At 42.9% G+C, this 25,997-nt stretch overlaps 28 non-coding genes across 28 annotated transcripts; all 28 read left to right on the top strand.

The window, feature by feature from the left end:
• Positions 1-332: 332 nt before the first annotated feature.
• TRNAL-UAG (transfer RNA leucine (anticodon UAG)) lies at positions 333-415 on the top strand. Its single transcript has one exon. It is a non-coding gene; the product is annotated as a tRNA-Leu (tRNA).
• Positions 416-1,047: 632 nt separating this feature from the next.
• TRNAL-CAG (transfer RNA leucine (anticodon CAG)) lies at positions 1,048-1,130 on the top strand. The gene has a single exon. It is a non-coding gene; the product is annotated as a tRNA-Leu (tRNA).
• A 191-nt stretch (positions 1,131-1,321) lies between these two features.
• Positions 1,322-1,404, top strand: TRNAL-AAG (transfer RNA leucine (anticodon AAG)). The gene has a single exon. It is a non-coding gene; the product is annotated as a tRNA-Leu (tRNA).
• A 1,739-nt stretch (positions 1,405-3,143) lies between these two features.
• On the top strand, positions 3,144-3,226 carry TRNAL-CAG (transfer RNA leucine (anticodon CAG)). The gene has a single exon. It is a non-coding gene; the product is annotated as a tRNA-Leu (tRNA).
• A 191-nt stretch (positions 3,227-3,417) lies between these two features.
• TRNAL-AAG (transfer RNA leucine (anticodon AAG)) lies at positions 3,418-3,500 on the top strand. Its single transcript has one exon. It is a non-coding gene; the product is annotated as a tRNA-Leu (tRNA).
• Positions 3,501-4,524: 1,024 nt separating this feature from the next.
• TRNAL-UAG (transfer RNA leucine (anticodon UAG)) lies at positions 4,525-4,607 on the top strand. Its single transcript has one exon. It is a non-coding gene; the product is annotated as a tRNA-Leu (tRNA).
• Positions 4,608-5,239: 632 nt separating this feature from the next.
• TRNAL-CAG (transfer RNA leucine (anticodon CAG)) lies at positions 5,240-5,322 on the top strand. Its single transcript has one exon. It is a non-coding gene; the product is annotated as a tRNA-Leu (tRNA).
• A 1,298-nt stretch (positions 5,323-6,620) lies between these two features.
• On the top strand, positions 6,621-6,703 carry TRNAL-UAG (transfer RNA leucine (anticodon UAG)). The gene has a single exon. It is a non-coding gene; the product is annotated as a tRNA-Leu (tRNA).
• Positions 6,704-7,335: 632 nt separating this feature from the next.
• TRNAL-CAG (transfer RNA leucine (anticodon CAG)) lies at positions 7,336-7,418 on the top strand. Its single transcript has one exon. It is a non-coding gene; the product is annotated as a tRNA-Leu (tRNA).
• A 191-nt stretch (positions 7,419-7,609) lies between these two features.
• On the top strand, positions 7,610-7,692 carry TRNAL-AAG (transfer RNA leucine (anticodon AAG)). The gene has a single exon. It is a non-coding gene; the product is annotated as a tRNA-Leu (tRNA).
• A 1,739-nt stretch (positions 7,693-9,431) lies between these two features.
• TRNAL-CAG (transfer RNA leucine (anticodon CAG)) lies at positions 9,432-9,514 on the top strand. Its single transcript has one exon. It is a non-coding gene; the product is annotated as a tRNA-Leu (tRNA).
• A 1,298-nt stretch (positions 9,515-10,812) lies between these two features.
• On the top strand, positions 10,813-10,895 carry TRNAL-UAG (transfer RNA leucine (anticodon UAG)). Its single transcript has one exon. It is a non-coding gene; the product is annotated as a tRNA-Leu (tRNA).
• A 632-nt stretch (positions 10,896-11,527) lies between these two features.
• TRNAL-CAG (transfer RNA leucine (anticodon CAG)) lies at positions 11,528-11,610 on the top strand. The gene has a single exon. It is a non-coding gene; the product is annotated as a tRNA-Leu (tRNA).
• A 191-nt stretch (positions 11,611-11,801) lies between these two features.
• On the top strand, positions 11,802-11,884 carry TRNAL-AAG (transfer RNA leucine (anticodon AAG)). The gene has a single exon. It is a non-coding gene; the product is annotated as a tRNA-Leu (tRNA).
• A 1,024-nt stretch (positions 11,885-12,908) lies between these two features.
• TRNAL-UAG (transfer RNA leucine (anticodon UAG)) lies at positions 12,909-12,991 on the top strand. Its single transcript has one exon. It is a non-coding gene; the product is annotated as a tRNA-Leu (tRNA).
• A 632-nt stretch (positions 12,992-13,623) lies between these two features.
• Positions 13,624-13,706, top strand: TRNAL-CAG (transfer RNA leucine (anticodon CAG)). The gene has a single exon. It is a non-coding gene; the product is annotated as a tRNA-Leu (tRNA).
• Positions 13,707-15,004: 1,298 nt separating this feature from the next.
• On the top strand, positions 15,005-15,087 carry TRNAL-UAG (transfer RNA leucine (anticodon UAG)). Its single transcript has one exon. It is a non-coding gene; the product is annotated as a tRNA-Leu (tRNA).
• Positions 15,088-15,719: 632 nt separating this feature from the next.
• Positions 15,720-15,802, top strand: TRNAL-CAG (transfer RNA leucine (anticodon CAG)). Its single transcript has one exon. It is a non-coding gene; the product is annotated as a tRNA-Leu (tRNA).
• Positions 15,803-15,993: 191 nt separating this feature from the next.
• On the top strand, positions 15,994-16,076 carry TRNAL-AAG (transfer RNA leucine (anticodon AAG)). Its single transcript has one exon. It is a non-coding gene; the product is annotated as a tRNA-Leu (tRNA).
• A 1,739-nt stretch (positions 16,077-17,815) lies between these two features.
• Positions 17,816-17,898, top strand: TRNAL-CAG (transfer RNA leucine (anticodon CAG)). The gene has a single exon. It is a non-coding gene; the product is annotated as a tRNA-Leu (tRNA).
• Positions 17,899-19,196: 1,298 nt separating this feature from the next.
• On the top strand, positions 19,197-19,279 carry TRNAL-UAG (transfer RNA leucine (anticodon UAG)). Its single transcript has one exon. It is a non-coding gene; the product is annotated as a tRNA-Leu (tRNA).
• A 632-nt stretch (positions 19,280-19,911) lies between these two features.
• On the top strand, positions 19,912-19,994 carry TRNAL-CAG (transfer RNA leucine (anticodon CAG)). The gene has a single exon. It is a non-coding gene; the product is annotated as a tRNA-Leu (tRNA).
• A 191-nt stretch (positions 19,995-20,185) lies between these two features.
• Positions 20,186-20,268, top strand: TRNAL-AAG (transfer RNA leucine (anticodon AAG)). Its single transcript has one exon. It is a non-coding gene; the product is annotated as a tRNA-Leu (tRNA).
• A 1,024-nt stretch (positions 20,269-21,292) lies between these two features.
• TRNAL-UAG (transfer RNA leucine (anticodon UAG)) lies at positions 21,293-21,375 on the top strand. Its single transcript has one exon. It is a non-coding gene; the product is annotated as a tRNA-Leu (tRNA).
• A 632-nt stretch (positions 21,376-22,007) lies between these two features.
• On the top strand, positions 22,008-22,090 carry TRNAL-CAG (transfer RNA leucine (anticodon CAG)). The gene has a single exon. It is a non-coding gene; the product is annotated as a tRNA-Leu (tRNA).
• A 1,298-nt stretch (positions 22,091-23,388) lies between these two features.
• Positions 23,389-23,471, top strand: TRNAL-UAG (transfer RNA leucine (anticodon UAG)). Its single transcript has one exon. It is a non-coding gene; the product is annotated as a tRNA-Leu (tRNA).
• Positions 23,472-24,103: 632 nt separating this feature from the next.
• Positions 24,104-24,186, top strand: TRNAL-CAG (transfer RNA leucine (anticodon CAG)). Its single transcript has one exon. It is a non-coding gene; the product is annotated as a tRNA-Leu (tRNA).
• Positions 24,187-24,377: 191 nt separating this feature from the next.
• On the top strand, positions 24,378-24,460 carry TRNAL-AAG (transfer RNA leucine (anticodon AAG)). Its single transcript has one exon. It is a non-coding gene; the product is annotated as a tRNA-Leu (tRNA).
• Positions 24,461-25,997: the final 1,537 nt, after the last annotated feature.

Genomic DNA, 25,997 nt, shown 5'->3' with positions numbered 1-25,997 from the left:
AGGCACAATGACAGCATACATTTGCATAATATGCCCCACCTTCTGCCTTCCTACTTCCTGTGCAGTAGTTGTTTGTGTAGAGAGAGAGGTCGCAGGCAAGGTAATTTTGTGAGTAGGATACAGGACCCTAAATAGCTGGTGAGAGGTATGAGGTATTCTAAAAGCATAAAAATTGTACACCTGTGAAATGAAATGCTTTCACATGTGATCTTCTGTGTTTATTGTCCTGTGCATAAAGTTGCACCTTGTGTTTGAAGGTTTAAATTATTTCAGGCTTGCATGAAGGCAGAAATTTCTGAGTGACTTTTATACATTTCTTAAGACTCTGCACTGTCAGGATGGCCGAGTGGTCTAAGGCGCTGTGTTTAGGCTGCAGTCTCCTCTGGAGGTGTGGGTTCGAATCCCACTTCTGACATGACTTTTGGAGATGTAATCTCCTTTTTCAGGTTAACATCTGATGGAAGTTGCATCTGTTGGTCTTCACCTGGGATGTGATTTCGTCCTCATCTAGTCAAGAGAGCTGGGGTTTCTCATATATTTCGGTTGTATAAAGTCTTGCTGACAAAGTGCAGTCCTTACTATATGAGCATAGGACCCATGTAAGAGCTCATCTGGAAGAGTCATGCTCTTGTATGCCCTGGCCAGACAGGCCATGCAAATATGGAAGAATGCCTAGCATCTGGTAGACAGTTGGACTCCAGCACACTTACGGCAATTTCCTCAGGGCTGTGATCAGGGGCTGCTTAGATTTGCGTATTCCACCCTATGTTGTGACATTGAAATTCCTTGTTGAATTTGCTTTAGCTAGCCAAGAGGTGGCTGTTGACTCAATTTCAAAGCAGCTTTGGGCCTTTCAAGTGGCTGGTTAATAGCACTTTCTCTTTGTATGCCTTAAAGGTCTAAAGAGTTCTTCATAGGTACTGCTCTCTATGGATTGTTCAAAGATCTGTTGGAAGTACTTATAATAGGATAAATAAATTGAGGGCATGCCTTTTCGGTACCCCACTTGCATGGCTGTCTGGCCTGTGGAAGGTTCCGCAAATGCAAGTCAGGATGGCCGAGTGGTCTAAGGCGCTGCGTTCAGGTCGCAGTCTCTTCTGGAGGCGTGGGTTCAAATCCCACTTCTGACAATTGTGTGTTTACTCTACTTTTTTCTTGGGAGAGAAAAAATCAGATCATTTCCCTCACATGGGCTTATATGGTTGTCTACTTGGAAAAGTGCAGTGAGTTTTTTTCTTGCTCTAGCCACTCATGACCTAAGTTGTGTGCTTTTTTTGGTTCACAATATCTTTCCCTCTCTGTAGATGATCAAGCAAATGTGGTCAGGATGGCCGAGTGGTCTAAGGCGCTGCGTTAAGGCCGCAGTCTCTCCTTGAGGCGTGGGTTCGAATCCCACTTCTGACAAAACTTTAAGTCCATTTTGTCTCTGAGTTCTTTTAGAATCTCAGCTAAAAATTGGCAGTGCATATAATATCTGAATAAGTAACAAACTTCAGTTTCAACTGCAAATTAATTTGCCCAATTCTGTCTTCAAGCTCGTATAATATTCTTCTAGCACTCGTGGTGTTTTATGTGTTTTTTGGGGGGTGCTTAAAAAGTCCCTTTTATTAATGAAATGGGTTACATTCAGTCTTGTGATATTTTTGGTTTCCAATAAGTAGATTGTTAATTTTATGTAACCTCATTTTCTAATGCTCCATTCAAGAGATGTTTCCACTATGAAATGCAGAGCAAGGGGAAAGAGCACAAGTGATAGAGCGAGTGAGTGAGAAGGGGTGTTGAGGAAGGAGAGAATGAAACAAAGACAGAGTGAGTGAACGGCAGGTAGGCCTAGAAGAGGAGACTAGAAGTGAAGGCGACATACTTTTCCCTGCTTTTGACCTCCCACCCATCCCAAACTGACCACAAACGTACCATCTATGCAACGTTGGTATGCAGAAATTCACGCCTCAGCCAGTGAGGGTAAGTCCCAGGCCAGGGGCTAGAGAGCAAAAGACTGCATGTGCTCAGACGTTCCCTGCTAGGGACAGTTGATCTGAAACAAGGTCTGCTCTCTTGTATCCAGCAAGGATCTAGAAATCCTGCATGAATCTGCAAGGCACAATGACAGCATACATTTGCATAATATGCCCCACCTTCTGCCTTCCTACTTCCTGTGCAGTAGTTGTTTGTGTAGAGAGAGAGGTCGCAGGCAAGGTAATTTTGTGAGTAGGATACAGGACCCTAAATAGCTGGTGAGAGGTATGAGGTATTCTAAAAGCATAAAAATTGTACACCTGTGAAATGAAATGCTTTCACATGTGATCTTCTGTGTTTATTGTCCTGTGCATAAAGTTGCACCTTGTGTTTGAAGGTTTAAATTATTTCAGGCTTGCATGAAGGCAGAAATTTCTGAGTGACTTTTATACATTTCTTAAGACTCTGCACTGTCAGGATGGCCAAGTGGTCTAAGGCGCTGTGTTTAGGCTGCAGTCTCCTCTGGAGGTGTGGGTTCGAATCCCACTTCTGACATGACTTTTGGAGATGTAATCTCCTTTTTCAGTTTAACATCTGATGGAAGTTGCATCTGTTGGTCTTCACCTGGGATGTGATTCCGTCCTCATCTAGTCAAGAGAGCTGGGGTTTCTCATATATTTCGGTTGTATAAAGTCTTGCTGACAAAGTGCAGTCCTTACTATATGAGCATAGGACCCATGTAAGAGCTCATCTGGAAGAGTCATGCTCTTGTATGCCCTGGCCAGACAGGCCATGCAAATATGGAAGAATGCCTAGCATCTGGTAGACAGTTGGACTCCAGCACACTTACGGCAATTTCCTCAGGGCTGTGATCAGGGGCTGCTTAGATTTGCGTATTCCACCCTATGTTGTGACATTGAAATTCCTTGTTGAATTTGCTTTAGCTAGCCAAGAGGTGGCTGTTGACTCAATTTCAAAGCAGCTTTGGGCCTTTCAAGTGGCTGGTTAATAGCACTTTCTCTTTGTACGCCTTAAAGGTCTAAAGAGTTCTTCATAGGTACTGCTCTCTATGGATTGTTCAAAGATCTGTTGGAAGTACTTATAATAGGATAAATAAATTGAGGGCATGCCTTTTCGGTACCCCACTTGCATGGCTGTCTGGCCTGTGGAAGGTTCCACAAATGCAAGTCAGGATGGCCGAGTGGTCTAAGGCGCTGCGTTCAGGTCGCAGTCTCTTCTGGAGGCGTGGGTTCAAATCCCACTTCTGACAATTGTGTGTTTACTCTACTTTTTTCTTGGGAGAGAAAAAATCAGATCATTTCCCTCACATGGGCTTATATGGTTGTCTACTTGGAAAAGTGCAGTGAGTTTTTTTCTTGCTCTAGCCACTCCTGACCTAAGTTGTGTGCTTTTTTTGGTTCACAATATCTTTCCCTCTCTGTAGATGATCAAGCAAATGTGGTCAGGATGGCCGAGTGGTCTAAGGCGCTGTGTTAAGGCCGCAGTCTCTCCTGGAGGCGTGGGTTCGAATCCCACTTCTGACAAAACTTTAAGTCCATTTTGTCTCTGAGTTCTTTTAGAATCTCAGCTAAAAATTGGCAGTGCATATAATATCTGAATAAGTAACAAACTTCAGTTTCAACTGCAAATTAATTTGCCCAATTCTGTCTTCAAGCTCGTATAATATTCTTCTAGCACTCGTGGTGTTTTATTTGTTTTTTGGGGGGTGCTTAAAAAGTCCCTTTTATTAATGAAATGGGTTACATTCAGTCTTGTGATATTTTTGGTTTCCAATAAGTAGATTGTTAATTTTATGTAACCTCATTTTCTAATGCTCCATTCAAGAGATGTTTCCACTATGAAATGCAGAGCAAGGGGAAAGAGCACAAGTGATAGAGCGAGTGAGTGAGAAGGGGTGTTGAGGAAGGAGAGAATGAAACAAAGACAGAGTGAGTGAACGGCAGGTAGGCCTAGAAGAGGAGACTAGAAGTGAAGGCGACATACTTTTCCCTGCTTTTGACCTCCCACCCATCCCAAACTGACCACAAACGTACCATCTATGCAACGTTGGTATGCAGAAATTCACGCCTCAGCCAGTGAGGGTAAGTCCCAGGCCAGGGGCTAGAGAGCAAAAGACTGCATGTGCTCAGACGTTCCCTGCTAGGGACAGTTGATCTGAAACAAGGTCTGCTCTCTTGTATCCAGCAAGGATCTAGAAATCCTGCATGAATCTGCAAGGCACAATTACAGCATACATTTGCATAATATGCCCCACCTTCTGCCTTCCTACTTCCTGTGCAGTAGTTGTTTGTGTAGAGAGAGAGGTCGCAGGCAAGGTAATTTTGTGAGTAGGATACAGGACCCTAAATAGCTGGTGAGAGGTATGAGGTATTCTAAAAGCATAAAAATTGTACACCTGTGAAATGAAATGCTTTCACATGTGATCTTCTGTGTTTATTGTCCTGTGCATAAAGTTGCACCTTGTGTTTGAAGGTTTAAATTATTTCAGGCTTGCATGGAGGCAGAAATTTCTGAGTGACTTTTATACATTTCTTAAGACTCTGCACTGTCAGGATGGCCAAGTGGTCTAAGGCGCTGTGTTTAGGCTGCAGTCTCCTCTGGAGGCGTGGGTTCGAATCCCACTTCTGACATGACTTTTGGAGATGTAATCTCCTTTTTCAGTTTAACATCTGATGGAAGTTGCATCTGTTGGTCTTCACCTAGGATGTGATTCCGTCCTCATCTAGTCAAGAGAGCTGGGGTTTCTCATATATTTCGGTTGTATAAAGTCTTGCTGACAAAGTCCAGTCCTTACTATATGAGCATAGGACCCATGTAAGAGCTCATCTGGAAGAGTCATGCTCTTGTATGCCCTGGCCAGACAGGCCATGCAAATATGGAAGAATGCCTAGCATCTGGTAGACAGTTGGACTCCAGCACACTTACGGCAATTTCCTCAGGGCTGTGATCAGGGGCTGCTTAGATTTGCGTATTCCACCCTATGTTGTGACATTGAAATTCCTTGTTGAATTTGCTTTAGCTAGCCAAGAGGTGGCTGTTGACTCAATTTCAAAGCAGCTTTGGGCCTTTCAAGTGGCTGGTTAATAGCACTTTCTCTTTGTACGCCTTAAAGGTCTAAAGAGTTCTTCATAGGTACTGCTCTCTATGGATTGTTCAAAGATCTGTTGGAAGTACTTATAATAGGATAAATAAATTGAGGGCATGCCTTTTCGGTACCCCACTTGCATGGCTGTCTGGCCTGTGGAAGGTTCCACAAATGCAAGTCAGGATGGCCGAGTGGTCTAAGGCGCTGCGTTCAGGTCGCAGTCTCTTCTGGAGGCGTGGGTTCAAATCCCACTTCTGACAATTGTGTGTTTACTCTACTTTTTTCTTGGGAGAGAAAAAATCAGATCATTTCCCTCACATGGGCTTATATGGTTGTCTACTTGGAAAAGTGCAGTGAGTTTTTTTCTTGCTCTAGCCACTCATGACCTAAGTTGTGTGCTTTTTTTGGTTCACAATATCTTTCCCTCTCTGTAGATGATCAAGCAAATGTGGTCAGGATGGCCGAGTGGTCTAAGGTGCTGCGTTAAGGCTGCAGTCTCTCCTTGAGGCGTGGGTTCGAATCCCACTTCAGACAAAACTTTAAGTCCATTTTGTCTCTGAGTTCTTTTAGAATCTCAGCTAAAAATTGGCAGTGCATATAATATCTGAATAAGTAACAAACTTCAGTTTCAACTGCAAATTAATTTGCCCAATTCTGTCTTCAAGCTCGTATAATATTCTTCTAGCACTCGTGGTGTTTTATGTGTTTTTTGGGGGGTGCTTAAAAAGTCCCTTTTATTAATGAAATGGGTTACATTCAGTCTTGTGATATTTTTGGTTTCCAATAAGTAGATTGTTAATTTTATGTAACCTCATTTTCTAATGCTCCATTCAAGAGATGTTTCCACTATGAAATGCAGAGCAAGGGGAAAGAGCACAAGTGATAGAGCGAGTGAGTGAGAAGGGGTGTTGAGGAAGGAGAGAATGAAACAAAGACAGAGTGAGTGAACGGCAGGTAGGCCTAGAAGAGGAGACTAGAAGTGAAGGCGACATACTTTTCCCTGCTTTTGACCTCCCACCCATCCCAAACTGACCACAAACGTACCATCTATGCAACGTTGGTATGCAGAAATTCACGCCTCAGCCAGTGAGGGTAAGTCCCAGGCCAGGGGCTAGAGAGCAAAAGACTGCATGTGCTCAGACGTTCCCTGCTAGGGACAGTTGATCTGAAACAAGGTCTGCTCTCTTGTATCCAGCAAGGATCTAGAAATCCTGCATGAATCTGCAAGGCACGATGACAGCATACATTTGCATAATATGCCCCACCTTCTGCCTTCCTACTTCCTGTGCAGTAGTTGTTTGTGTAGAGAGAGAGGTCGCAGGCAAGGTAATTTTGTGAGTAGGATACAGGACCCTAAATAGCTGGTGAGAGGTATGAGGTATTCTAAAAGCATAAAAATTGTACACCTGTGAAATGAAATGCTTTCACATGTGATCTTCTGTGTTTATTGTCCTGTGCATAAAGTTGCACCTTGTGTTTGAAGGTTTAAATTATTTCAGGCTTGCATGGAGGCAGAAATTTCTGAGTGACTTTTATACATTTCTTAAGACTCTGCACTGTCAGGATGGCCAAGTGGTCTAAGGCGCTGTGTTTAGGCTGCAGTCTCCTCTGGAGGCGTGGGTTCGAATCCCACTTCTGACATGACTTTTGGAGATGTAATCTCCTTTTTCAGTTTAACATCTGATGGAAGTTGCATCTGTTGGTCTTCACCTAGGATGTGATTCCGTCCTCATCTAGTCAAGAGAGCTGGGGTTTCTCATATATTTCGGTTGTATAAAGTCTTGCTGACAAAGTGCAGTCCTTACTATATGAGCATAGGACCCATGTAAGAGCTCATCTGGAAGAGTCATGCTCTTGTATGCCCTGGCCAGACAGGCCATGCAAATATGGAAGAATGCCTAGCATCTGGTAGACAGTTGGACTCCAGCACACTTACGGCAATTTCCTCAGGGCTGTGATCAGGGGCTGCTTAGATTTGCGTATTCCACCCTATGTTGTGACATTGAAATTCCTTGTTGAATTTGCTTTAGCTAGCCAAGAGGTGGCTGTTGACTCAATTTTAAAGCAGCTTTGGGCCGTTCAAGTGGCTGGTTAATAGTACTTTCTCTTTGTACGCCTTAAAGGTCTAAAGAGTTCTTCATAGGTACTGCTCTCTATGGATTGTTCAAAGATCTGTTGGAAGTACTTATAATAGGATAAATAAATTGAGGGCATGCCTTTTCGGTACCCCACTTGCATGGCTGTCTGGCCTGTGGAAGGTTCTACAAATGCAAGTCAGGATGGCCGAGTGGTCTAAGGCGCTGCGTTCAGGTCGCAGTCTCTTCTGGAGGCGTGGGTTCAAATCCCACTTCTGACAATTGTGTGTTTACTCTACTTTTTTCTTGAGAGAGAAAAAATCTGATCATTTCCCTCACATGGGCTTATATGGTTGTCTACTTGGAAAAGTGCAGTGAGTTTTTTTCTTGCTCTAGCCACTCATGACCTAAGATGTGTGCTTTTTTTGGTTCACAATATCTTTTCCTCTCTGTAGATGATCAAGCAAATGTGGTCAGGATGGCCGAGTGGTCTAAGGCGCTGCGTTAAGGCCGCAGTCTCTCCTGGAGGCGTGGGTTCGAATCCCTCTTCTGACAAAACTTTAAGTCCATTTTGTCTCTGAGTTCTTTTAGAATCTCAGCTAAAAATTGGCAGTGCATATAATATCTGAATAAGTAACAAACTTCAGTTTCAACTGCAAATTAATTTGCCCAATTCTGTCTTCAAGCTTGTATAATATTCTTCTAGCACTCGTGGTGTTTTATGTGTTTTTTGGGGGGTGCTTAAAAAGTCCCTTTTATTAATGAAATGGGTTACGTTCAGTCTTGTGATATTTTTGGTTTCCAATAAGTAGATTGTTAATTTTATTTAACCTCATTTTCTAATGCTCCATTCAAGAGATGTTTCCACTATGAAATGCAGAGCAAGGGGAAAGAGCACAAGTGATAGAGCGAGTGAGTGAGAAGGGGTGTTGAGGAAGGAGAGAATGAAACAAAGACAGAGTGAGTGAACGGCAGGTAGGCCTAGAAGAGGAGACTAGAAGTGAAGGCGACATACTTTTCCCTGCTTTTGACCTCCCACCCATCCCAAACCGACCACAAACGTACCATCTATGCAACGTTGGTATGCAGAAATTCACGCCTCAGCCAGTGAGGGTAAGTCCCAGGCCAGGGGCTAGAGAGCAAAAGACTGCATGTGCTCAGACGTTCCCTGCTAGGGACAGTTGATCTGAAACAAGGTCTGCTCTCTTGTATGCAGCAAGGATCTAGAAATCCTGCATGAATCTGCAAGGCACAATGACAGCATACATTTGCATAATATGCCCCACCTTCTGCCTTCCTACTTCCTGTGCAGTAGTTGTTTGTGTAGAGAGAGAGGTCGCAGGCAAGGTAATTTTGTGAGTAGGATACAGGACCCTAAATAGCTGGTGAGAGGTATGAGGTATTCTAAAAGCATAAAAATTGTACACCTGTGAAATGAAATGCTTTCACATGTGATCTTCTGTGTTTATTGTCCTGTGCATAAAGTTGCACCTTGTGTTTGAAGGTTTAAATTATTTCAGGCTTGCATGAAGGCAGAAATTTCTGAGTGACTTTTATACATTTCTTAAGACTCTGCACTGTCAGGATGGCCGAGTGGTCTAAGGCGCTGTGTTTAGGCCGCAGTCTCCTCTGGAGGTGTGGGTTCAAATCCGACTTCTGACATGACTTTTGGAGATGTAATCTCCTTTTTCAGGTTAACATCTGATGGAAGTTGCATCTGTTGGTCTTCACCTGGGATGTGATTCCGTCCTCATCTAGTCAAGAGAGCTGGGGTTTCTCATATATTTCGGTTGTATAAAGTCTTGCTGACAAAGTGCAGTCCTTACTATATGAGCATAGGACCCATGTAAGAGCTCATCTGGAAGAGTCATGCTCTTGTATGCCCTGGCCAGACAGGCCATGCAAATATGGAAGAATGCCTAGCATCTGGTAGACAGTTGGACTCCAGCACACTTACGGCAATTTCCTCAGGGCTGTGATCAGGGGCTGCTTAGATTTGCGTATTCCACCCTATGTTGTGACATTGAAATTCCTTGTTGAATTTGCTTTAGCTAGCCAAGAGGTGGCTGTTGACTCAATTTCAAAGCAGCTTTGGGCCTTTCAAGTGGCTGGTTAATAGCACTTTCTCTTTGTACGCCTTAAAGGTCTAAAGAGTTCTTCATAGGTACTGCTCTCTATGGATTGTTCAAAGATCTGTTGGAAGTACTTATAATAGGATAAATAAATTGAGGGCATGCCTTTTCGGTACCCCACTTGCATGGCTGTCTGGCCTGTGGAAGGTTCCACAAATGCAAGTCAGGATGGCCGAGTGGTCTAAGGCGCTGCGTTCAGGTCGCAGTCTCTTCTGGAGGCGTGGGTTCAAATCCCACTTCTGACAATTGTGTGTTTACTCTACTTTTTTCTTGGGAGAGAAAAAATCAGATCATTTCCCTCACATGGGCTTATATGGTTGTCTACTTGGAAAAGTGCAGTGAGTTTTTTTCTTGCTCTAGCCACTCATGACCTAAGTTGTGTGCTTTTTTTGGTTCACAATATCTTTCCCTCTCTGTAGATGATCAAGCAAATGTGGTCATGATGGCCGAGTGGTCTAAGGCGCTGTGTTAAGGCCGCAGTCTCTCCTGGAGGCGTGGGTTCGAATCCCACTTCTGACAAAACTTTAAGTCCATTTTGTCTCTGAGTTCTTTTAGAATCTCAGCTAAAAATTGGCAGTGCATATAATATCTGAATAAGTAACAAACTTCAGTTTCAACTGCAAATTAATTTGCCCAATTCTGTCTTCAAGCTCGTATAATATTCTTCTAGCACTCGTGGTGTTTTATGTGTTTTTTGGGGGGTGCTTAAAAAGTCCCTTTTATTAATGAAATGGGTTACATTCAGTCTTGTGATATTTTTGGTTTCCAATAAGTAGATTGTTAATTTTATGTAACCTCATTTTCTAATGCTCCATTCAAGAGATGTTTCCACTATGAAATGCAGAGCAAGGGGAAAGAGCACAAGTGATAGAGCGAGTGAGTGAGAAGGGGTGTTGAGGAAGGAGAGAATGAAACAAAGACAGAGTGAGTGAACGGCAGGTAGGCCTAGAAGAGGAGACTAGAAGTGAAGGCGACATACTTTTCCCTGCTTTTGACCTCCCACCCATCCCAAACTGACCACAAACGTACCATCTATGCAACGTTGGTATGCAGAAATTCACGCCTCAGCCAGTGAGGGTAAGTCCCAGGCCAGGGGCTAGAGAGCAAAAGACTGCATGTGCTCAGACGTTCCCTGCTAGGGACAGTTGATCTGAAACAAGGTCTGCTCTCTTGTATCCAGCAAGGATCTAGAAATCCTGCATGAATCTGCAAGGCACAATGACAGCATACATTTGCATAATATGCCCCACCTTCTGCCTTCCTACTTCCTGTGCAGTAGTTGTTTGTGTAGAGAGAGAGGTCGCAGGCAAGGTAATTTTGTGAGTAGGATACAGGACCCTAAATAGCTGGTGAGAGGTATGAGGTATTCTAAAAGCATAAAAATTGTACACCTGTGAAATGAAATGCTTTCACATGTGATCTTCTGTGTTTATTGTCCTGTGCATAAAGTTGCACCTTGTGTTTGAAGGTTTAAATTATTTCAGGCTTGCATGGAGGCAGAAATTTCTGAGTGACTTTTATACATTTCTTAAGACTCTGCATTGTCAGGATGGCCGAGTGGTCTAAGGCGCTGTGTTTAGGCCGCAGTCTCCTCTGGAGGCGTGGGTTCGAATCCCACTTCTGACATGACTTTTGGAGATGTAATCTCCTTTTTCAGTTTAACATCTGATGGAAGTTGCATCTGTTGGTCTTCACCTAGGATGTGATTCCGTCCTCATCTAGTCAAGAGAGCTGGGGTTTCTCATATATTTCGGTTGTATAAAGTCTTGCTGACAAAGTGCAGTCCTTACTATATGAGCATAGGACCCATGTAAGAGCTCATCTGGAAGAGTCATGCTCTTGTATGCCCTGGCCAGACAGGCCATGCAAATATGGAAGAATGCCTAGCATCTGGTAGACAGTTGGACTCCAGCACACTTACGGCAATTTCCTCAGGGCTGTGATCAGGGGCTGCTTAGATTTGCGTATTCCACCCTATGTTGTGACATTGAAATTCCTTGTTGAATTTGCTTTAGCTAGCCAAGAGGTGGCTGTTGACTCAATTTTAAAGCAGCTTTGGGCCGTTCAAGTGGCTGGTTAATAGTACTTTCTCTTTGTACGCCTTAAAGGTCTAAAGAGTTCTTCATAGGTACTGCTCTCTATGGATTGTTCAAAGATCTGTTGGAAGTACTTATAATAGGATAAATAAATTGAGGGCATGCCTTTTCGGTACCCCACTTGCATGGCTGTCTGGCCTGTGGAAGGTTCCACAAATGCAAGTCAGGATGGCCGAGTGGTCTAAGGCGCTGTGTTCAGGTCGCAGTCTCTTCTGGAGGCGTGGGTTCAAATCCCACTTCTGACAATTGTGTGTTTACTCTACTTTTTTCTTGAGAGAGAAAAAATCTGATCATTTCCCTCACATGGGCTTATATGGTTGTCTACTTGGAAAAGTGCAGTGAGTTTTTTTCTTGCTCTAGCCACTCATGACCTAAGATGTGTGCTTTTTTTGGTTCACAATATCTTTCCCTCTCTGTAGATGATCAAGCAAATGTGGTCAGGATGGCCGAGTGGTCTAAGGCGCTGCGTTAAGGCCGCAGTCTCTCCTGGAGGCGTGGGTTCGAATCCCTCTTCTGACAAAACTTTAAGTCCATTTTGTCTCTGAGTTCTTTTAGAATCTCAGCTAAAAATTGGCAGTGCATATAATATCTGAATAAGTAACAAACTTCAGTTTCAACTGCAAATTAATTTGCCCAATTCTGTCTTCAAGCTCGTATAATATTCTTCTAGCACTCGTGGTGTTTTATGTGTTTTTTGGGGGGTGCTTAAAAAGTCCCTTTTATTAATGAAATGGGTTACATTCAGTCTTGTGATATTTTTGGTTTCCAATAAGTAGATTGTTAATTTTATGTAACCTCATTTTCTAATGCTCCATTCAAGAGATGTTTCCACTATGAAATGCAGAGCAAGGGGAAAGAGCACAAGTGATAGAGCGAGTGAGTGAGAAGGGGTGTTGAGGAAGGAGAGAATGAAACATAGACAGAGTGAGTGAACGGCAGGTAGGCCTAGAAGAGGAGACTAGAAGTGAAGGCGACATACTTTTCCATGCTTTTGACCTCCCACCCATCCCAAACCGACCACAAACGTACCATCTATGCAACGTTGGTATGCAGAAATTCACGCCTCAGCCAGTGAGGGTAAGTCCCAGGCCAGGGGCTAGAGAGCAAAAGACTGCATGTGCTCAGACGTTCCCTGCTAGGGACAGTTGATCTGAAACAAGGTCTGCTCTCTTGTATCCAGCAAGGATCTAGAAATCCTGCATGAATCTGCAAGGCACAATGACAGCATACATTTGCATAATATGCCCCACCTTCTGCCTTCCTACTTCCTGTGCAGTAGTTGTTTGTGTAGAGAGAGAGGTCGCAGGCAAGGTAATTTTGTGAGTAGGATACAGGACCCTAAATAGCTGGTGAGAGGTATGAGGTATTCTAAAAGCATAAAAATTGTACACCTTTGAAATGAAATGCTTTCACTTGTGATCTTCTGTGTTTATTGTCCTGTGCATAAAGTTGCACCTTGTGTTTGAAGGTTTAAATTATTTCAGGCTTGCATGGAGGCAGAAATTTCTGAGTGACTTTTATACATTTCTTGAGACTCTGCACTGTCAGGATGGCCGAGTGGTCTAAGGCGCTGTGTTTAGGCCGCAGTCTCCTCTGGAGGCGTGGGTTCGAATCCCACTTCTGACATGACTTTTGGAGATGTAATCTCCTTTTTCAGGTTAACATCTGATGGAAGTTGCATCTGTTGGTCTTCACCTGGGATGTGATTCCTTCCTCATCTAGTCAAGAGCGCTGGGGTTTCTCATATATTTCGGTTGTATAAAGTCTTGCTGACAAAGTGCAGTCCTTACTATATGAGCATAGGACCCATGTAAGAGCTCATCTGGAAGAGTCATGCTCTTGTATGCCCTGGCCAGACAGGCCATGCAAATATGGAAGAATGCCTAGCATCTGGTAGACAGTTGGACTCCAGCACACTTACGGCAATTTCCTCAGGGCTGTGATCAGGGGCTGCTTATATTTGCGTATTCCACCCTATGTTGTGACATTGAAATTCCTTGTTGAATTTGCTTTAGCTAGCCAAGAGGTGGCTGTTGACTCAATTTTAAAGCAGCTTTGGGCCGTTCAAGTGGCTGGTTAATAGTACTTTCTCTTTGTACGCCTTAAAGGTCTAAAGAGTTCTTCATAGGTACTGCTCTCTATGGATTGTTCAAAGATCTGTTGGAAGTACTTATAATAGGATAAATAAATTGAGGGCATGCCTTTTCGGTACCCCACTTGCATGGCTGTCTGGCCTGTGGAAGGTTCCACAAATGCAAGTCAGGATGGCCGAGTGGTCTAAGGCGCTGTGTTCAGGTCGCAGTCTCTTCTGGAGGCGTGGGTTCAAATCCCACTTCTGACAATTGTGTGTTTACTCTACTTTTTTCTTGAGAGAGAAAAAATCTGATCATTTCCCTCACATGGGCTTATATGGTTGTCTACTTGGAAAAGTGCAGTGAGTTTTTTTCTTGCTCTAGCCACTCATGACCTAAGATGTGTGCTTTTTTTGGTTCACAATATCTTTCCCTCTCTGTAGATGATCAAGCAAATGTGGTCAGGATGGCCGAGTGGTCTAAGGCGCTGCGTTAAGGCTGCAGTCTCTCCTGGAGGCGTGGGTTCGAATCCCTCTTCTGACAAAACTTTAAGTCCATTTTGTCTCTGAGTTCTTTTAGAATCTCAGCTAAAAATTGGCAGTGCATATAATATCTGAATAAGTAACAAACTTCAGTTTCAACTGCAAATTAATTTGCCCAATTCTGTCTTCAAGCTCGTATAATATTCTTCTAGCACTCGTGGTGTTTTATGTGTTTTTTGGGGGGTGCTTAAAAAGTCCCTTTTATTAATGAAATGGGTTACATTCAGTCTTGTGATATTTTTGGTTTCCAATAAGTAGATTGTTAATTTTATGTAACCTCATTTTCTAATGCTCCATTCAAGAGATGTTTCCACAATGAAATGCAGAGCAAGGGGAAAGAGCACAAGTGATAGAGCGAGTGAGTGAGAAGGGGTGTTGAGGAAGGAGAGAATGAAACATAGACAGAGTGAGTGAACGGCAGGTAGGCCTAGAAGAGGAGACTAGAAGTGAAGGCGACATACTTTTCCATGCTTTTGACCTCCCACCCATCCCAAACCGACCACAAACGTACCATCTATGCAACGTTGGTATGCAGAAATTCACGCCTCAGCCAGTGAGGGTAAGTCCCAGGCCAGGGGCTAGAGAGCAAAAGACTGCATGTGCTCAGACGTTCCCTGCTAGGGACAGTTGATCTGAAACAAGGTCTGCTCTCTTGTATCCAGCAAGGATCTAGAAATCCTGCATGAATCTGCAAGGCACAATGACAGCATACATTTGCATAATATGCCCCACCTTCTGCCTTCCTACTTCCTGTGCAGTAGTTGTTTGTGTAGAGAGAGAGGTCGCAGGCAAGGTAATTTTGTGAGTAGGATACAGGACCCTAAATAGCTGGTGAGAGGTATGAGGTATTCTAAAAGCATAAAAATTGTACACCTTTGAAATGAAATGCTTTCACTTGTGATCTTCTGTGTTTATTGTCCTGTGCATAAAGTTGCACCTTGTGTTTGAAGGTTTAAATTATTTCAGGCTTGCATGGAGGCAGAAATTTCTGAGTGACTTTTATACATTTCTTGAGACTCTGCACTGTCAGGATGGCCGAGTGGTCTAAGGCGCTGTGTTTAGGCCGCAGTCTCCTCTGGAGGCGTGGGTTCGAATCCCACTTCTGACATGACTTTTGGAGATGTAATCTCCTTTTTCAGGTTAACATCTGATGGAAGTTGCATCTGTTGGTCTTCACCTGGGATGTGATTTCTTCCTCATCTAGTCAAGAGCGCTGGGGTTTCTCATATATTTCGGTTGTATAAAGTCTTGCTGACAAAGTGCAGTCCTTACTATATGAGCATAGGACCCATGTAAGAGCTCATCTGGAAGAGTCATGCTCTTGTATGCCCTGGCCAGACAGGCCATGCAAATATGGAAGAATGCCTAGCATCTGGTAGACAGTTGGACTCCAGCACACTTACGGCAATTTCCTCAGGGCTGTGATCAGGGGCTGCTTAGATTTGCGTATTCCACCCTATGTTGTGACATTGAAATTCCTTGTTGAATTTGCTTTAGCTAGCCAAGAGGTGGCTGTTGACTCAATTTCAAAGCAGCTTTGGGCCTTTCAAGTGGCTGGTTAATAGCACTTTCTCTTTGTACGCCTTAAAGGTCTAAAGAGTTCTTCATAGGTACTGCTCTCTATGGATTGTTCAAAGATCTGTTGGAAGTACTTATAATAGGATAAATAAATTGAGGGCATGCCTTTTCGGTACCCCACTTGCATGGCTGTCTGGCCTGTGGAAGGTTCCACAAATGCAAGTCAGGATGGCCGAGTGGTCTAAGGCGCTGCGTTCAGGTTGCAGTCTCTTCTGGAGGCGTGGGTTCAAATCCCACTTCTGACAATTGTGTGTTTACTCTACTTTTTTCTTGAGAGAGAAAAAATCTGATCATTTCCCTCACATGGGCTTATATGGTTGTCTACTTGGAAAAGTGCAGCGAGTTTTTTTCTTGCTCTAGCCACTCATGACCTAAGATGTGTGCTTTTTTTGGTTCACAATATCTTTCCCTCTCTGTAGATGATCAAGCAAATGTGGTCAGGATGGCCGAGTGGTCTAAGGCGCTGCGTTAAGGCCGCAGTCTCTCCTGGAGGCGTGGGTTCGAATCCCACTTCTGACAAAACTTTAAGTCCATTTTGTCTCTGAGTTCTTTTAGAATCTCAGCTAAAAATTGGCAGTTCATATAATATCTGAATAAGTAACAAACTTCAGTTTCAACTGCAAATTAATTTGCCCAATTCTGTCTTCAAGCTCGTATAATATTCTTCTAGCACTCGTGGTGTTTTATGTGTTTTTTGGAGGGTGCTTACAAAGTCCCTTTTATTAATGAAATGGGTTACATTCAGTCTTGTGATATTTTTGGTTTCCAATAAGTAGATTGTTAATTTTATGTAACCTCATTTTCTAATGCTCCATTCAAGAGATGTTTCCACTATGAAATGCAGAGCAAGGGGAAAGAGCACAAGTGATAGAGCGAGTGAGTGAGAAGGGGTGTTGAGGAAGGAGAGAATGAAACAAAGACAGAGTGAGTGAACGGCAGGTAGGCCTAGAAGAGGAGACTAGAAGTGAAGGCGACATACTTTTCCCTGCTTTTGACCTCCCACCCATCCCAAACCGACCACAAACGTACCATCTATGCAACGTTGGTATGCAGAAATTCACGCCTCAGCCAGTGAGGGTAAGTCCCAGGCCAGGGGCTAGAGAGCAAAAGACTGCATGTGCTCAGACGTTCCCTGCTAGGGACAGTTGATCTGAAACAAGGTCTGCTCTCTTGTATCCAGCAAGGATCTAGAAATCCTGCATGAATCTGCAAGGCACAATGACAGCATACATTTGCATAATATGCCCCACCTTCTGCCTTCCTACTTCCTGTGCAGTAGTTGTTTGTGTAGAGAGAGAGGTCGCAGGCAAGGTAATTTTGTGAGTAGGATACAGGACCCTAAATAGCTGGTGAGAGGTATGAGGTATTCTAAAAGCATAAAAATTGTACACCTGTGAAATGAAATGCTTTCACATGTGATCTTCTGTGTTTATTGTCCTGTGCATAAAGTTGCACCTTGTGTTTGAAGGTTTAAATTATTTCAGGCTTGCATGAAGGCAGAAATTTCTGAGTGACTTTTATACATTTCTTAAGACTCTGCACTGTCAGGATGGCCGAGTGGTCTAAGGCGCTGTGTTTAGGCCGCAGTCTCCTCTGGAGGTGTGGGTTCAAATCCGACTTCTGACATGACTTTTGGAGATGTAATCTCCTTTTTCAGGTTAACATCTGATGGAAGTTGCATCTGTTGGTCTTCACCTGGGATGTGATTCCGTCCTCATCTAGTCAAGAGAGCTGGGGTTTCTCATATATTTCGGTTGTATAAAGTCTTGCTGACAAAGTGCAGTCCTTACTATATGAGCATAGGACCCATGTAAGAGCTCATCTGGAAGAGTCATGCTCTTGTATGCCCTGGCCAGACAGGCCATGCAAATATGGAAGAATGCCTAGCATCTGGTAGACAGTTGGACTCCAGCACACTTACGGCAATTTCCTCAGGGCTGTGATCAGGGGCTGCTTAGATTTGCGTATTCCACCCTATGTTGTGACATTGAAATTCCTTGTTGAATTTGCTTTAGCTAGCCAAGAGGTGGCTGTTGACTCAATTTCAAAGCAGCTTTGGGCCTTTCAAGTGGCTGGTTAATAGCACTTTCTCTTTGTACGCCTTAAAGGTCTAAAGAGTTCTTCATAGGTACTGCTCTCTATGGATTGTTCAAAGATCTGTTGGAAGTACTTATAATAGGATAAATAAATTGAGGGCATGCCTTTTCGGTACCCCACTTGCATGGCTGTCTGGCCTGTGGAAGGTTCCACAAATGCAAGTCAGGATGGCCGAGTGGTCTAAGGCGCTGCGTTCAGGTCGCAGTCTCTTCTGGAGGCGTGGGTTCAAATCCCACTTCTGACAATTGTGTGTTTACTCTACTTTTTTCTTGGGAGAGAAAAAATCAGATCATTTCCCTCACATGGGCTTATATGGTTGTCTACTTGGAAAAGTGCAGTGAGTTTTTTTCTTGCTCTAGCCACTCATGACCTAAGTTGTGTGCTTTTTTTGGTTCACAATATCTTTCCCTCTCTGTAGATGATCAAGCAAATGTGGTCATGATGGCCGAGTGGTCTAAGGCGCTGTGTTAAGGCCGCAGTCTCTCCTGGAGGCGTGGGTTCGAATCCCACTTCTGACAAAACTTTAAGTCCATTTTGTCTCTGAGTTCTTTTAGAATCTCAGCTAAAAATTGGCAGTGCATATAATATCTGAATAAGTAACAAACTTCAGTTTCAACTGCAAATTAATTTGCCCAATTCTGTCTTCAAGCTCGTATAATATTCTTCTAGCACTCGTGGTGTTTTATGTGTTTTTTGGGGGGTGCTTAAAAAGTCCCTTTTATTAATGAAATGGGTTACATTCAGTCTTGTGATATTTTTGGTTTCCAATAAGTAGATTGTTAATTTTATGTAACCTCATTTTCTAATGCTCCATTCAAGAGATGTTTCCACTATGAAATGCAGAGCAAGGGGAAAGAGCACAAGTGATAGAGCGAGTGAGTGAGAAGGGGTGTTGAGGAAGGAGAGAATGAAACAAAGACAGAGTGAGTGAACGGCAGGTAGGCCTAGAAGAGGAGACTAGAAGTGAAGGCGACATACTTTTCCCTGCTTTTGACCTCCCACCCATCCCAAACTGACCACAAACGTACCATCTATGCAACGTTGGTATGCAGAAATTCACGCCTCAGCCAGTGAGGGTAAGTCCCAGGCCAGGGGCTAGAGAGCAAAAGACTGCATGTGCTCAGACGTTCCCTGCTAGGGACAGTTGATCTGAAACAAGGTCTGCTCTCTTGTATCCAGCAAGGATCTAGAAATCCTGCATGAATCTGCAAGGCACAATGACAGCATACATTTGCATAATATGCCCCACCTTCTGCCTTCCTACTTCCTGTGCAGTAGTTGTTTGTGTAGAGAGAGAGGTCGCAGGCAAGGTAATTTTGTGAGTAGGATACAGGACCCTAAATAGCTGGTGAGAGGTATGAGGTATTCTAAAAGCATAAAAATTGTACACCTGTGAAATGAAATGCTTTCACATGTGATCTTCTGTGTTTATTGTCCTGTGCATAAAGTTGCACCTTGTGTTTGAAGGTTTAAATTATTTCAGGCTTGCATGGAGGCAGAAATTTCTGAGTGACTTTTATACATTTCTTAAGACTCTGCATTGTCAGGATGGCCGAGTGGTCTAAGGCGCTGTGTTTAGGCCGCAGTCTCCTCTGGAGGCGTGGGTTCGAATCCCACTTCTGACATGACTTTTGGAGATGTAATCTCCTTTTTCAGTTTAACATCTGATGGAAGTTGCATCTGTTGGTCTTCACCTAGGATGTGATTCCGTCCTCATCTAGTCAAGAGAGCTGGGGTTTCTCATATATTTCGGTTGTATAAAGTCTTGCTGACAAAGTGCAGTCCTTACTATATGAGCATAGGACCCATGTAAGAGCTCATCTGGAAGAGTCATGCTCTTGTATGCCCTGGCCAGACAGGCCATGCAAATATGGAAGAATGCCTAGCATCTGGTAGACAGTTGGACTCCAGCACACTTACGGCAATTTCCTCAGGGCTGTGATCAGGGGCTGCTTAGATTTGCGTATTCCACCCTATGTTGTGACATTGAAATTCCTTGTTGAATTTGCTTTAGCTAGCCAAGAGGTGGCTGTTGACTCAATTTTAAAGCAGCTTTGGGCCGTTCAAGTGGCTGGTTAATAGTACTTTCTCTTTGTACGCCTTAAAGGTCTAAAGAGTTCTTCATAGGTACTGCTCTCTATGGATTGTTCAAAGATCTGTTGGAAGTACTTATAATAGGATAAATAAATTGAGGGCATGCCTTTTCGGTACCCCACTTGCATGGCTGTCTGGCCTGTGGAAGGTTCCACAAATGCAAGTCAGGATGGCCGAGTGGTCTAAGGCGCTGTGTTCAGGTCGCAGTCTCTTCTGGAGGCGTGGGTTCAAATCCCACTTCTGACAATTGTGTGTTTACTCTACTTTTTTCTTGAGAGAGAAAAAATCTGATCATTTCCCTCACATGGGCTTATATGGTTGTCTACTTGGAAAAGTGCAGTGAGTTTTTTTCTTGCTCTAGCCACTCATGACCTAAGATGTGTGCTTTTTTTGGTTCACAATATCTTTCCCTCTCTGTAGATGATCAAGCAAATGTGGTCAGGATGGCCGAGTGGTCTAAGGCGCTGCGTTAAGGCCGCAGTCTCTCCTGGAGGCGTGGGTTCGAATCCCTCTTCTGACAAAACTTTAAGTCCATTTTGTCTCTGAGTTCTTTTAGAATCTCAGCTAAAAATTGGCAGTGCATATAATATCTGAATAAGTAACAAACTTCAGTTTCAACTGCAAATTAATTTGCCCAATTCTGTCTTCAAGCTCGTATAATATTCTTCTAGCACTCGTGGTGTTTTATGTGTTTTTTGGGGGGTGCTTAAAAAGTCCCTTTTATTAATGAAATGGGTTACATTCAGTCTTGTGATATTTTTGGTTTCCAATAAGTAGATTGTTAATTTTATGTAACCTCATTTTCTAATGCTCCATTCAAGAGATGTTTCCACTATGAAATGCAGAGCAAGGGGAAAGAGCACAAGTGATAGAGCGAGTGAGTGAGAAGGGGTGTTGAGGAAGGAGAGAATGAAACATAGACAGAGTGAGTGAACGGCAGGTAGGCCTAGAAGAGGAGACTAGAAGTGAAGGCGACATACTTTTCCATGCTTTTGACCTCCCACCCATCCCAAACCGACCACAAACGTACCATCTATGCAACGTTGGTATGCAGAAATTCACGCCTCAGCCAGTGAGGGTAAGTCCCAGGCCAGGGGCTAGAGAGCAAAAGACTGCATGTGCTCAGACGTTCCCTGCTAGGGACAGTTGATCTGAAACAAGGTCTGCTCTCTTGTATCCAGCAAGGATCTAGAAATCCTGCATGAATCTGCAAGGCACAATGACAGCATACATTTGCATAATATGCCCCACCTTCTGCCTTCCTACTTCCTGTGCAGTAGTTGTTTGTGTAGAGAGAGAGGTCGCAGGCAAGGTAATTTTGTGAGTAGGATACAGGACCCTAAATAGCTGGTGAGAGGTATGAGGTATTCTAAAAGCATAAAAATTGTACACCTTTGAAATGAAATGCTTTCACTTGTGATCTTCTGTGTTTATTGTCCTGTGCATAAAGTTGCACCTTGTGTTTGAAGGTTTAAATTATTTCAGGCTTGCATGGAGGCAGAAATTTCTGAGTGACTTTTATACATTTCTTGAGACTCTGCACTGTCAGGATGGCCGAGTGGTCTAAGGCGCTGTGTTTAGGCCGCAGTCTCCTCTGGAGGCGTGGGTTCGAATCCCACTTCTGACATGACTTTTGGAGATGTAATCTCCTTTTTCAGGTTAACATCTGATGGAAGTTGCATCTGTTGGTCTTCACCTGGGATGTGATTCCTTCCTCATCTAGTCAAGAGCGCTGGGGTTTCTCATATATTTCGGTTGTATAAAGTCTTGCTGACAAAGTGCAGTCCTTACTATATGAGCATAGGACCCATGTAAGAGCTCATCTGGAAGAGTCATGCTCTTGTATGCCCTGGCCAGACAGGCCATGCAAATATGGAAGAATGCCTAGCATCTGGTAGACAGTTGGACTCCAGCACACTTACGGCAATTTCCTCAGGGCTGTGATCAGGGGCTGCTTATATTTGCGTATTCCACCCTATGTTGTGACATTGAAATTCCTTGTTGAATTTGCTTTAGCTAGCCAAGAGGTGGCTGTTGACTCAATTTTAAAGCAGCTTTGGGCCGTTCAAGTGGCTGGTTAATAGTACTTTCTCTTTGTACGCCTTAAAGGTCTAAAGAGTTCTTCATAGGTACTGCTCTCTATGGATTGTTCAAAGATCTGTTGGAAGTACTTATAATAGGATAAATAAATTGAGGGCATGCCTTTTCGGTACCCCACTTGCATGGCTGTCTGGCCTGTGGAAGGTTCCACAAATGCAAGTCAGGATGGCCGAGTGGTCTAAGGCGCTGTGTTCAGGTCGCAGTCTCTTCTGGAGGCGTGGGTTCAAATCCCACTTCTGACAATTGTGTGTTTACTCTACTTTTTTCTTGAGAGAGAAAAAATCTGATCATTTCCCTCACATGGGCTTATATGGTTGTCTACTTGGAAAAGTGCAGTGAGTTTTTTTCTTGCTCTAGCCACTCATGACCTAAGATGTGTGCTTTTTTTGGTTCACAATATCTTTCCCTCTCTGTAGATGATCAAGCAAATGTGGTCAGGATGGCCGAGTGGTCTAAGGCGCTGCGTTAAGGCTGCAGTCTCTCCTGGAGGCGTGGGTTCGAATCCCTCTTCTGACAAAACTTTAAGTCCATTTTGTCTCTGAGTTCTTTTAGAATCTCAGCTAAAAATTGGCAGTGCATATAATATCTGAATAAGTAACAAACTTCAGTTTCAACTGCAAATTAATTTGCCCAATTCTGTCTTCAAGCTCGTATAATATTCTTCTAGCACTCGTGGTGTTTTATGTGTTTTTTGGGGGGTGCTTAAAAAGTCCCTTTTATTAATGAAATGGGTTACATTCAGTCTTGTGATATTTTTGGTTTCCAATAAGTAGATTGTTAATTTTATGTAACCTCATTTTCTAATGCTCCATTCAAGAGATGTTTCCACAATGAAATGCAGAGCAAGGGGAAAGAGCACAAGTGATAGAGCGAGTGAGTGAGAAGGGGTGTTGAGGAAGGAGAGAATGAAACATAGACAGAGTGAGTGAACGGCAGGTAGGCCTAGAAGAGGAGACTAGAAGTGAAGGCGACATACTTTTCCATGCTTTTGACCTCCCACCCATCCCAAACCGACCACAAACGTACCATCTATGCAACGTTGGTATGCAGAAATTCACGCCTCAGCCAGTGAGGGTAAGTCCCAGGCCAGGGGCTAGAGAGCAAAAGACTGCATGTGCTCAGACGTTCCCTGCTAGGGACAGTTGATCTGAAACAAGGTCTGCTCTCTTGTATCCAGCAAGGATCTAGAAATCCTGCATGAATCTGCAAGGCACAATGACAGCATACATTTGCATAATATGCCCCACCTTCTGCCTTCCTACTTCCTGTGCAGTAGTTGTTTGTGTAGAGAGAGAGGTCGCAGGCAAGGTAATTTTGTGAGTAGGATACAGGACCCTAAATAGCTGGTGAGAGGTATGAGGTATTCTAAAAGCATAAAAATTGTACACCTTTGAAATGAAATGCTTTCACTTGTGATCTTCTGTGTTTATTGTCCTGTGCATAAAGTTGCACCTTGTGTTTGAAGGTTTAAATTATTTCAGGCTTGCATGGAGGCAGAAATTTCTGAGTGACTTTTATACATTTCTTGAGACTCTGCACTGTCAGGATGGCCGAGTGGTCTAAGGCGCTGTGTTTAGGCCGCAGTCTCCTCTGGAGGCGTGGGTTCGAATCCCACTTCTGACATGACTTTTGGAGATGTAATCTCCTTTTTCAGGTTAACATCTGATGGAAGTTGCATCTGTTGGTCTTCACCTGGGATGTGATTTCTTCCTCATCTAGTCAAGAGCGCTGGGGTTTCTCATATATTTCGGTTGTATAAAGTCTTGCTGACAAAGTGCAGTCCTTACTATATGAGCATAGGACCCATGTAAGAGCTCATCTGGAAGAGTCATGCTCTTGTATGCCCTGGCCAGACAGGCCATGCAAATATGGAAGAATGCCTAGCATCTGGTAGACAGTTGGACTCCAGCACACTTACGGCAATTTCCTCAGGGCTGTGATCAGGGGCTGCTTAGATTTGCGTATTCCACCCTATGTTGTGACATTGAAATTCCTTGTTGAATTTGCTTTAGCTAGCCAAGAGGTGGCTGTTGACTCAATTTCAAAGCAGCTTTGGGCCTTTCAAGTGGCTGGTTAATAGCACTTTCTCTTTGTACGCCTTAAAGGTCTAAAGAGTTCTTCATAGGTACTGCTCTCTATGGATTGTTCAAAGATCTGTTGGAAGTACTTATAATAGGATAAATAAATTGAGGGCATGCCTTTTCGGTACCCCACTTGCATGGCTGTCTGGCCTGTGGAAGGTTCCACAAATGCAAGTCAGGATGGCCGAGTGGTCTAAGGCGCTGCGTTCAGGTTGCAGTCTCTTCTGGAGGCGTGGGTTCAAATCCCACTTCTGACAATTGTGTGTTTACTCTACTTTTTTCTTGAGAGAGAAAAAATCTGATCATTTCCCTCACATGGGCTTATATGGTTGTCTACTTGGAAAAGTGCAGCGAGTTTTTTTCTTGCTCTAGCCACTCATGACCTAAGATGTGTGCTTTTTTTGGTTCACAATATCTTTCCCTCTCTGTAGATGATCAAGCAAATGTGGTCAGGATGGCCGAGTGGTCTAAGGCGCTGCGTTAAGGCCGCAGTCTCTCCTGGAGGCGTGGGTTCGAATCCCACTTCTGACAAAACTTTAAGTCCATTTTGTCTCTGAGTTCTTTTAGAATCTCAGCTAAAAATTGGCAGTTCATATAATATCTGAATAAGTAACAAACTTCAGTTTCAACTGCAAATTAATTTGCCCAATTCTGTCTTCAAGCTCGTATAATATTCTTCTAGCACTCGTGGTGTTTTATGTGTTTTTTGGAGGGTGCTTACAAAGTCCCTTTTATTAATGAAATGGGTTACATTCAGTCTTGTGATATTTTTGGTTTCCAATAAGTAGATTGTTAATTTTATGTAACCTCATTTTCTAATGCTCCATTCAAGAGATGTTTCCACTATGAAATGCAGAGCAAGGGGAAAGAGCACAAGTGATAGAGCGAGTGAGTGAGAAGGGGTGTTGAGGAAGGAGAGAATGAAACAAAGACAGAGTGAGTGAACGGCAGGTAGGCCTAGAAGAGGAGACTAGAAGTGAAGGCGACATACTTTTCCCTGCTTTTGACCTCCCACCCATCCCAAACCGACCACAAACGTACCATCTATGCAACGTTGGTATGCAGAAATTCACGCCTCAGCCAGTGAGGGTAAGTCCCAGGCCAGGGGCTAGAGAGCAAAAGACTGCATGTGCTCAGACGTTCCCTGCTAGGGACAGTTGATCTGAAACAAGGTCTGCTCTCTTGTATCCAGCAAGGATCTAGAAATCCTGCATGAATCTGCAAGGCACAATGACAGCATACATTTGCATAATATGCCCCACCTTCTGCCTTCCTACTTCCTGTGCAGTAGTTGTTTGTGTAGAGAGAGAGGTCGCAGGCAAGGTAATTTTGTGAGTAGGATACAGGACCCTAAATAGCGGATTGGTGTCAGTACAACGCGATGTATTACAACGCGTTCCGTTACAACGCAATTTTTACATCGCAAATACCATTACAATGCATGCCATTACAACGCATGGCATTACATAGCAGATACTTTTACAACGCATGGCATTACATCGTAAATATAGGTAAGTATATCTTTTTTTAAAAAAATGTAATAAAGTTAATTAAATTAGTTTAAAATAATAAAAATAATATAACATTTTTAAAACAGTAATTAATTTAATTATAGTAATTTAATTAATATTAAAATTGATATTAATTTAATATATTTAAAATAATATAATTAATGAAATATAAAAAATTTATAAATAGAAAATAATATAATGTAATTAATTACAATAAATATAATTATAATTTAATTAAATTATAAATAATACATAATATAATTATATTTAATAAAATTAAAAGAATTTAATTAATTAAACATTTTTAAATAATATAATTTAATTATAATCGTTTATTAATACAATTAAATTAATAATTGTAAATATAGTTATAAATGTAATTAAATTAAATAAAATTAATTTAATTAATTTAAATAAAGTCGTAATACCCCTGTACCCCCAAAAACAAACCCTGCCCTAAAACCTAAAAACACCCCTGTACCCCAAAACCCAAACCCTGCCCTAAAACCTAAAAACACCCCTGTACCCCAAAACCCAAACCCTGCCCTAAAACCTAA

The sequence above is a fragment of the Lissotriton vulgaris genome, chromosome 8 (assembly GCF_964263255.1).
Source record: "Lissotriton vulgaris chromosome 8, aLisVul1.2, whole genome shotgun sequence".
In the NCBI taxonomy this organism is placed as follows: domain Eukaryota; kingdom Metazoa; phylum Chordata; class Amphibia; order Caudata; family Salamandridae; genus Lissotriton; species Lissotriton vulgaris.
Note: the sequence above shows the minus strand (reverse complement) of the source record. Positions and strands in the feature narration are given on the sequence as shown.